The 10,795-nt window shown below is 38.4% G+C and overlaps 1 non-coding gene across 1 annotated transcript; it reads left to right on the forward strand.

Moving 5' to 3' along the window:
* The first annotated feature begins 10,194 nt into the window (after positions 1 to 10,194).
* LOC136336944 (U6 spliceosomal RNA) lies at positions 10,195 to 10,301 on the forward strand. Its single transcript, XR_010731678.1, has one exon. It is a non-coding gene; the product is annotated as a U6 spliceosomal RNA (small nuclear RNA).
* The last annotated feature ends 494 nt before the right edge of the window (positions 10,302 to 10,795 follow it).

A 10,795-nucleotide genomic window follows, 5' to 3' on the forward strand; every position in this document is an offset into this window, starting at 1 on the left:
AAGGAACATTTAACCAGAGTGTTTTTGAATTTTTTTAAAAATATTTTTTTATGACAGGTGTGATTTAAGATTGTACACACTTCAATTTCTTTACATTGGAGTGAGTTCCGGAATGTGTGGGGAAAACCCACCTCACTGTGGCTATAAGTGTCAGGTAACACAGCTCAACCATTTCTTTTCTCTGCGGAATAATGTTCTCTTCTTCCTCTCAGGGCAAGGCTCTATACATTTATGTGTAAATAGCTTTGTATTTTATCCTTCCATAAATTCACAATTGAAGAAATTTTTCATGATGAATAACATCAATGTCCTTTCCATAGAGATATATCATATATATCCTAAGGAAATCTGAGGATCCCAGCATAATTGAGAGAACATTCAATTAGAATTCTAGTCATCTAGAAACATGGTTACCTGACTCTAGCCTCACTGATTTTTTTTAGTTTCTCTTACAGCCAAGTTCTCTGGTACCCTGCCATGCTGTTATCTCTTCTCTTCCCTCCATCTTTCTAAGGCTCTCCTTCCTCCCCTCTCAGCCCCTAGGACTCAGATTAAATTTATCCACATCCTAGAGATTTTCTGACTACTCTGTGTAAACTCTGTTTCCCATTATTCTATGTTTGACTCTTACTTAAATTCTTTATAGCTTTGATAGCATCTGATACCTATTTTCTTTGTTGAATTATTATTTTTTTTGTCTTTTAATACAAGAATGCTAATTACATCATGCTAGGGACCATGCCTATCTGGTTTATTATTTTTATCCTCAACAACTGGTCCACTCCCATGCATTTAGGAAATCACACTTGAATCTTTACTTAATGAATTTGTGAGTAAAGAGAAGCTAAGAAATGCAGTCAACCAATTACCTAGAGAGGCATTTGGAGAGGAATAGGAAAAATAGATTCAGATGCCACTTTTGGTTATTCAGGTAGTTTTACATATTTATGTCAGTCAGGATAGGTTCGGTTTGCTCCAATAATGACCATGTTCCCTGGCTTAAATCTCAATGATTTAAAATGCAAAGTTAATGCCTTTTTTTTTATATAAAGTCTGTTTTGAGTTTGGGAAACTCTCCGTGCATTTGTCCGCCATAAATATATACATGGTAGCATTGAACATCTGTATCCACACAGCTTTTAAGACTGCAATGGCAAAGGAAGGGAAAAGGATTTGCACACTGGCAAATTAATGTTTCTACCTAAAGCATACAGGCAACTTCTGTTCATATTTTATTGGTTAGAGCATGTGATAGGTAGAGTGGGTAGAGTGAGACAGTACAGTCCCACCGTCTGTGTAGAAAGAGATAGGGACCAGCGAGCAGTGGGGCAGAAAAGTAATGTTGAATAACACCCTACAGAACTCATTCTTCCATGGAGAATAAGCTACTGTGGAGATCTGAATATGTGCCAGGCACCAACTGTTAAAGCATTTTATATTAATGGATTCATATATAAAATATCTAGTAACAATTCCATTGTCTTAACTTGGACAGCCATAACAAGATACTATAGACTGTGTGGCTTTAAAATTTTTTATTTTTTATCTGTTGGAGGCTGACGGTCTGGGATCATGGGTCCAGCAGGCTCAGGTTCTGGTGCATGATTTCTTTCTGGTTTGTAGATATCTGCCATCTCACTATGTGCTCATATGGACTTTCCTCATGTGTGTTCTCAGGGAGAGAAATAGCAGGTTCTCTGGTGTCTCTTCTTACGATGGTGCTCATACCATCATGAGGGCCTTTATTCCCACGATCTCATCCGAACCTCCTAAAAATCCCATCTCTAGAAACCATCAGATTAGGGGCTGGGACTTTAATGTACGAATTTTGGAAGAGCACGATTCAGTCCACAATACGTATGAACTATGCACTATTATTACACACATTTAAAAATTAGGAAACGAAGTCACAAAAAGCTTTAGTAATTTGATCAAGGTCACACAGCACTAAATGACATACATGAGCATAGTAGCCCATCTCTTTTAAAAATTTGATCTGGTTTCCAAAAGATGCTCCTGATAGGGATACAGTAGCTGCCTTGCACTTGCATACCTTTCCTACATCAATGGGAAAAACTAAATAATGATGAAAATTATGAATTTACAAAGCTGAACTGACATAAAAGCAGTTGCAAGTTGAATGGTCGCAATCCATGATTTGAGGCATATGATGTTATCCTGAACATGCATTTTTATTTTTTAAAAAAATTACCAAAATTTCTAAAAGAAATAAACATCAAAGATTGTAGATCACATTGCACTTCCGACTGAAATTCTGTGGCTTGTTCTGAGTAAGCAGAACTGGACAGAGAACCTTCCATTTGTAAGTGAAGAGGATTTACCTGAGAGTAACAGAAACAGCAGAAGTCAAACAAGAGGAGCCAGGTTGGAGAACCTTTTTTTAGTGTGATTAAGGTGTTCCGTAGCTTTGTGTTCTGCAGAAGCTGCAGAAGAACTAAGGATGTATAATGATAAAAATATTGTCCTAGTTATCACCTTTCAAAATAGTTCTTTCTTGGATAAAATAAAAATGAAAATGAAAATGAAACAATCTTAAGAATTTACCAGGATTTATTTAATCTGATATAAGCGAGAAGAGAGCAAGCATCAGACCATGTTTTCCTGAACTAATTATATCAGTAGAAGAGTCAAATTAGCCACTTTATGGATAAAAATTTATATGATAAGAAACACCAAGGTGGTTTTTATTTATTTGGGAGCTTTTTTTTTAAGTTGTCTATGTATAGGAAAAAGGATTTACACTTGTGACAAAAAGGAGAAGCTTTTGCTAATAATTTTAAGAGCAAACAAACACATTTCTCTTATCCATAAGAACCTACTGAGAACTGTCCATTTCGTATGTTACCTAACTGATTTTATTCATCTCTGGAAAGCCTTTGTCTTCTACCTCTGTTCACGTTCCTGATCCTGCAATAGAACAATAATCAATAAGCATCTTCAATTTTACCTAATCAGAGCCAAAATGATCACCACATTAGGAATATTCATTTGCCGCAGTTGCAGAAATACTATTCTGAAAATATTCCTATGCCTATGATAATTGGCAGAAAATAGAAACTAAAATTTCTATTTAAAAAGTACTAAAAAATAAATTAAGCTTCTAAACATGACATCTAATAAGTGGTCGTTTTTCTCGAGTATAATTTTATAATTTATAAAATATACTTTAAAATTTTGGTAGAAGCAAGGTACTGTATTATAAAAGACTACATCAAACTTTTCTTTCTGGTCAGTGACATGATGAACCCTTGAATTGCCTGTTTAGAATTCTACAAAGCTTGTTTAGTGTTGAAGAATCAGAGGTTATAAGGCCTCAAGGTTTTGTGATGCAGATAGGCTAGGTAAGTTTAGATTTCAATCTTCATTCTTTGCAAGACTTAGAGAGACACTTGGTTTGGCTATAAATTGATTCTGTGTTTCTGGTTAAATATGTAAGTCAAAGTTGTTGAGAACTTGAGGACCTTTATAGCTAGGGAATTAATTGAGACCCTACTGGCTAAGAGCTCCTCTCAGCTGGATCTTACGTTCATAAACATTCCCTTTGGAAATTCAGTTGCTAAAATTGAAAGCCATTTTTAAAGGTACAGCTGATAACCTATGTAGAGAACTGAGGATGATTAAATAATTGAATTCAAGGCTTTTAGTGTATTATATATACTAAAAACAGAGAGCACTTTCTTAATCAAAGATTTGAAGAAAAAAAATGTTAAGTCTTTATAAAAGATCTCAGAGGGAGGCTAACTGACATTGTATATTTGTGCACTAATTTTTCCTTCAGAAGAAATGGAATAAAATAATGAAAGCTTTCAATAATTAGATAATGGAATAAAAAATATTTTGTTGTACATACATTTTTCCAAATTTCCTTCAGAAGAAATGGAATAAAATAATGAAAACTTTCAATAATGAGATAATGGAATAAAAAATATTTTGTTGAACATACATTTTTCCAAATACTTGATTCTGGTCTTATCTGAATATATTAATCATGATTGTCAAGAATAAAACAAACACAAAATATTTTGGTCTGGCCAGTTGGCTCAGTGAATAAAGCATCAGCCCAGTGTATGGATGTCCCAGGTTCAATTCCTGGTCAGGGCATACAAGAGAAGCAACCATCAGTTGTTTTCCCCCTCCTTCTTCCCCCTTTTTTTTTAGCCAGTGACTCGATTGGTTCGAGCATTGGCCCCAAGTGCTGAGGATAAGTGTTGGTTCCTGATGGGGGTGCCAGATGGAACCCGGTCAGGTTAAATGAAGGAGTCTGTCTCACTATCTCCCCTCCTCTTACTTAAGAAAAGGGGGGAAAACACAAAATATTTGTTGCAAAGGGCTCTTAGTAAAAAAATATGTATGTGTTTATATACATGGTGCATACATGGCCATACATTTATCCATCAATAATTTGGAACTTCATATGGAGCTTTTTCATTATTCATCCCTAAAACAATAAAGAATATAAAACCTGGAAATTAGAGTTCCAAAATATTTCAAAGGAAGTGAGCATTTCGGAGAACTTATTCACTGAGTTATCCTTTTTGCTAATAATTGATACCTTTCCTGACTGAAGATTACTAAAATGCATTACCTCCTTCTATTGCACCTAATAATTATCTCCTGGAAAAGTATATATAAGAAAGCACTGATTCCCACCGGTGCATTTTCCTTGGTCCAAATAATTTAATCAAAATATATCTAGGAAAATAAAATGTTTAAAATATTCATGCACCAAACTCTTCCCCTAAATATTCAATATTGGGACAATGGGCTAAATAAAATGTGCTGGACCCTGAGCTGGTAGCGTTAATCCTTTTTTGTGTTATCCAGAAGGAGGAGGCTGTTTTCAGGGCCAACGAACAGCGAGGAGGATGTGTGCTTGCAGTTTCTGGCTCTGCTGATTTAGTGATGCCCTCTCAGGGATGTCAGTGAGTTGTGGAGCCCTGGGGAGCTGTCTCAACCTTGGATGTGCCATTACAGCAGATGGCCATGCACAAACAGTTCTTGAAATAAGTACTTATTACTCAGTAATGCAAATGTAATTCTAGTAATAAGCTTTACTGAAACCATTCTTGGACTACATTTCAAATAACACATTTATTTACAAATGCAGCAGTCTCCTTTGAGAAGGGCTGCAGGGAAGGTTCCCAGGGAAGAGGAAGGGCATTCACGACCCAGACAACAAAACGGGCAAAATATAATACCGTATCTAAACATGTTTGCATTTCTTAATATGGCTAAGCGCCCATTTCGTTTTTCAGACCAGTGTGGCATTTCTAAGCGACAAGACTTTAATTCATTACAAACCTAGATATCTTGCAAATAGAATGTGGGGCTTATAAAGACTCCAAATATAATTTACAGAGGCAGAACGATGTTTTTCAATAGTAGATTGTTTGAAAAAGTAATTGTATATGTATGCATCAAGATAGGTATGGGCATATTCAGAAAAACCTGGTCATGTTGTTATTCAGTGGTAGAGGAAGAGAAAAAAAATACAGGGAAAGGAAAAAAACCCCACACAAACTAGGAAAATACCCATAGTGAAATGTTAAACATAAAGGTAAATGGCTAGATTATATAATTCTATTTACAAAATTACCACAAATATGGTATTGGACATAAATATTCAAAGGTTAGAAAAAAATTGACAAAAATATTTGATCAGGTGATGTTAGTGTAGAAGCTTTTTTTTTTACCTTGCATTTCTGTGTTTTTGTAAATGTTTTTGCAATAAAATAACACCCCAAAAAGTTAACATAATCAAGAGAATGAGAAGACAAGCCACAGACTGGAACAATGTGTTTGCAAAAGATTTTTAGGATTTTTAGGGCAGTGACACTACCATGTATGGTATTATAAAGATGGATTCATGTCATTATGCACTTGTTCACACCTGTAGAAGGTATATCAAGAATGATCCAGGCCCTGGCCGGTTAGCTCAGCGGTAGAGCGTCGGCCTGGCGTGCGGGGGACCCAGGTTCGATTCCCGGCCAGGGCACATAGGAGAAGCGCCCATTTGCTTCTCCACCCCCCACCCCCCCTCCTTCCTCTCTGTCTCTCTCTTCCCCTCCCGCAGCCAAGGCTCCATTGGAGCAAAGATGGCCCGGGCGCTGGGGATGGCTCCTTGGCCTCTGCCCCAGGCGCTAGAGTGGCTCTGGTCGCGGCAGAGCGACGCCCCCTGGTGGGCAGAGCGTCGCCCCTGGTGGGCGTGCCGGGTGGATCCCGGTTGGGCGCATGCGGGAGTCTGTCTGACTGTCTCTCCCCGTTTCCAGCTTCAGAAGAAAAAAAAAAAAATTAAAAAGAAAAAAGAATGATCCATAGCGTAGACCAGGGGAAGTCAACATTTTATACCTACCGCCCACTTTTGTATCTCTGTTAGTAGTAAAATTTTCTAACTGCCCACCAGTTCCACAGTAATGGTGATTTATAAAGTAGGGAAGTAACTTTACTTTATAAAATTTAAAAAGCAGAGTTACAGCAAGTTAAAGCATATAATAATAATTACTTACCAAGTACTTTATGTCAGATTTGTGCTAAGTTTGGCAGAATAAATCTTTATAAGACAACTTACTATAGTTAAATCTATCTTTTTCTTTATACTGGTTGCTCCACTACCGCCCACCATGAAAGCTGGAATGCCCACTAGTGGGCGGTAGGGACCAGGTTGACTATCACTGGTGTAGACTGTGGACTTAGGGCGAGTATGATGTATCAATCATGTAGGTTCATCCATGGTAAGAATGTCCCACTCTGTTGGGGGATGCTGATAATGGGAGAGGATGTGCTGGGTGTGAACAGTGGTTACATGGGAAATATCTGTGCCTTCCTCTCTGTTGTGCTGGGAACCTAAAGCTTGTTCTAAAAAAAAATCCTTAAGACTTTAAAAATTAACATACCAATGAACGCCTGGAATGTCTTTGGTAAATGAATTATTACTGATTCCCTTTGTTATCCTGCAAGTTGTAACTGCAGCCACCCCACAGAGAAACGTACACATAAAACTGCCTCCTCGCTGTTCTTCTGCTGCTCCCCTTGTCAGGCTGCAGTCTGGTTTCCTCACAGCACGCACAGTGATCCTTGTAAAGCATCTGTCACAACCCGCCACTCCTCTGTTCAAAATGCTCTCATGGCTTGCTCCTCGGAGTACAATCAAGTCCTCCATAACCTCTGCGCAGTCTGCAGCCTGCCTCCACCCTCAACCCCCGACGCATTTAGCCGTAGCCACACGGGCTCTTCCTGTTCCTGTCGCACAGAGAGAGTACCCCTGCCTCAGACCTTTGCATCCACTGTTCCCTGTGGCTGGACCACTCCCTTCTCCCGCCCGTTAGCCCTGTGATGGCTCTTTTGTTTGTTTGTTTGTTTTTGCCTTCTTCTCCAATTACTTTTTATCTCCTCACTCCGTTTTATTTTTCTCATATTTCATAGTACTTACCATCACAATTTTTGTTCATTATCTCCCCTGCCCCCCCACTAGAATCTAAGCTTCTCGAAGGCAGGGACTTTGGGGTTGTTGTTGCCTTCTCCGTGCCCACACAGCAGCGCAGTACCTGGCCCTTACTACGTAAAAGAAGCAAGTCTATTTCTCCCCCACTCTGTCTTCCCCAGCCTTAGGTGTATACTGTGCAGACAAACCACAGGCTTCCCACTCAGCATCTTGTCCTCTGGGTTCGTCCTCGAATCAGCGTTTTCCACAAGACTCGTTGTTTAAGGAAAAGACTTCCTCTTCCCTATTATCTTCCTTTCCTCCTTCCTTCCTTCTGCTTTCCTCTTCTCTCCTCTTCTCTTCTTTCCTCCCTCTCTCCTTTTTTTCTTTCTTCCTCCCTCCCTCCCACCCCCTCCCTCCCTTCCTCCCTCCCTTCCTCCCTCCCTTCCTTCCTTCCTTCCTTCCTTCCTTCCTTCCTTCCTTCCTTTCTTCCTTCTTTCCTTCCTTCCTTCCTTCCTTCCTTCCTTCCTTCTTTCCTTCCTTCCTTTCTTCCTTCTTTCCTTCCTTCCATCCTTCCTCTTTTCTATTAAAAAACACAATTCAACTAGTAAAATTTAAAGACCTTATTGATTCATGAATCAGACAGTATCCCAATTAACAAATAGCTCCAAGGAGCTGTACAGTATAAAAAGCTTTTAGGGGGGAGACAGGAAAAAAGAAAAGTTTTTAGCAAAGAGTAGATTTTTGTCAGGTAAGGTCACCTTCCTTTGGGAGAAGGGTAGGGGTCTATCAGGCAGATTAGTTCACTAGCATTGCCAGGGAATTCCAGATTGAGTGGTGAAAAGATCACATTCCTGGGAAAGGTTGAAACTGAAATTAGTCTTGAGTAGTTGAAATGGGGCTTAGCACAAGTAACTCCATGTGGACTCTGTTGTTTCTTTTAACATTTTCTTCTTTTCTTCTTTTTTTTTCTCTTCCTTCCTCCCATTCTTTTATTCTTTCTTTTTATTTTTAACTATTAAACATATCTACAGTGTGTCTGTAAAGTCATGGTGCACTTCTGACCGGTCACAGGAAAGCAACAAAAGACAATAGAAATGTGAAATCTGCACCAAATAAAAGGAAAACTCTCCCAGTTTCACACCTATTCAGTGCAGTTCAATGTGGGCTCACGCACAGATTTTTTAAGGGTAGCTATCCCGTATAGCCTCTACAGACTCGTCACTGACTGGTGGCCTACCAGAACGGGGTTTCTCCACCAAACTGCCGGTTTCCTTCAACTGCTTATCCCACCGAGTAATGTTATTCCTATGTGGTGGCGCTTCGTTATAAACGCGCCGATATTCACGTTGCATTTTGGTCATGGATTCGAATTTAGCGAGCCATAGAACACACTGAACTTTCCTCTGTACTATCCACATCTCAACTGGCATGGCCGCGGGCTGCTCCGCTGTATACATGGTGTTACATCATCATCTGTGCATGCGCACATGCTGCCACATCATCCTACAGAAACTGGAAGGGTTTTCCTTTTATTTGGTGCAGATTTCACATTTCTATCGTCTTTTATTGCTTTCCTGTGACCGGTCAAATGTGCACCATGACTTTATGGACACACTGTATTTGCTGTTACCCCTTTATTCTGTCTTATACCTTTTCCCCTCAATGTGATTATTTGTCATCTAGTCATACAAATTATTTTTTAAATTGTAGATAATAAAACTCCAGTACTCTCACGGGGGCAACAACTTCTCAGGAATTATTGTTTCATGACATTACGTATTTATAGACCTAAGGGAATATATATATATATTTGCTGAACACTTCTTCCTAGGGGTTCCTGTCTCTCAGTTGATTATTTTCTTTAAGGCTATTCGGAACAGCCTGCTACCTATGGCCTCCTTCCATGTCTACCCAATCATGAGTAAATAGATTTAGATACGTACTTACCTACAAACTACATTTTTACTAGGGATGAGTAAATGACATTTCAAATCTGTGTATTGATTATCTCTTACCTCTATAGAACCGGTGTAGGGACACAATCTGGTAAATTGAGACAGGGAAATAAGATATTTGGAAAATTTTTGCTAATTAAAAAAAAAAATTATTAGGCATAACTTTTAAATGACCCCAAGTAGCACACTGAGGAACCCCCTGTCTTACTACTTTATCACTTTTGCCTGACCTAGGGAATCCTGGTAGGCAAGGATTTTTTATGTAAACCAGGGGTCCCCAAAATTTTTACACAGGGGGCCAGTTTACTGTCCCTTAGACCATTGGAGGGCCGGACTATAAAAAAAAACTATGAACAAATCCCTATGCACACTGCACATATCTTATTTTAAAGTAAAAAAACAAAACAAAATGGGAACAAATACAATATTTAAAATAAAGAACAAGTAAATTTAAATCAACAAACTGACCAGTATTTCAATGGGAACTATAGGCCTCCTTATGGCTAATGAGATGGTCAATGTGCTCCTCTCACTGACCACCAATGAAAGAGGTGCCCCTTCCGGAAGTGTGGCGGGGGCCGGGCATGCGGCCCGCGGGCCGTAGTTTGGGGACCCCTGATGTAAACATTGACTTTCAAAGTTAACACCTGAAATTTCTACTAAGAAAATTACATCATGCAAATTATTTTTACTTTTGACCAATTTTATTTTTCTTAAAGATAATAGGTGTATATTGTTTGAAGTGAAATATACTGCTCACAAAAATTAGGGAATATTTCAAAATGAATGTGAAGCATGCTCGCTTTGGCAGCACCTATGCTAAAATTGGAACGATACAGAGAAGATTAGCATGGCCCCTGCGCAAGGATGACACGCAGATTCAAAATGAATATGAAGCTATAAAATATCCCCTAACGTTTGTAAGTAGTATGCTATGAATTTCATTTCTGGTAGAATGGGGACTTTGATATCCCAACTAACTTATAATGGTGTTGGATAATTTGTAGCAATCATATGTACAGACCTGGTAAGAAAATAAATATTCTGATGCTAAAAATGAAGCAAAAGCAGAAACTAAGATATGTATATGTATATATGTGTGTGTATACACACACACACACACACACACACGACTTTGGCACATTAGAGATGCTTAACAAATTGATTAAAAAACTCATTTTTGAATGAAACAAATATTTTAATTCTGATGTCTGAAGGACAAGTGAAGATGAAATAGGTATAGATTACACCATTCCTATAATTTTAAAGTGAAATTTATACACATTTTCTTCTCTCCCACATTTGTCTGATCATACTGAGGCCAAATTCTTATTTCAAAAATCCTGCAGTGTTTTATGTTTATTTTAGGCAGAACCTAGTCAGATAATGTGTCTGC

This window comes from Saccopteryx bilineata, chromosome 4 (genome assembly GCF_036850765.1).
Source record: "Saccopteryx bilineata isolate mSacBil1 chromosome 4, mSacBil1_pri_phased_curated, whole genome shotgun sequence".
NCBI classification, from domain to species: Eukaryota; Metazoa; Chordata; class Mammalia; order Chiroptera; family Emballonuridae; genus Saccopteryx; species Saccopteryx bilineata.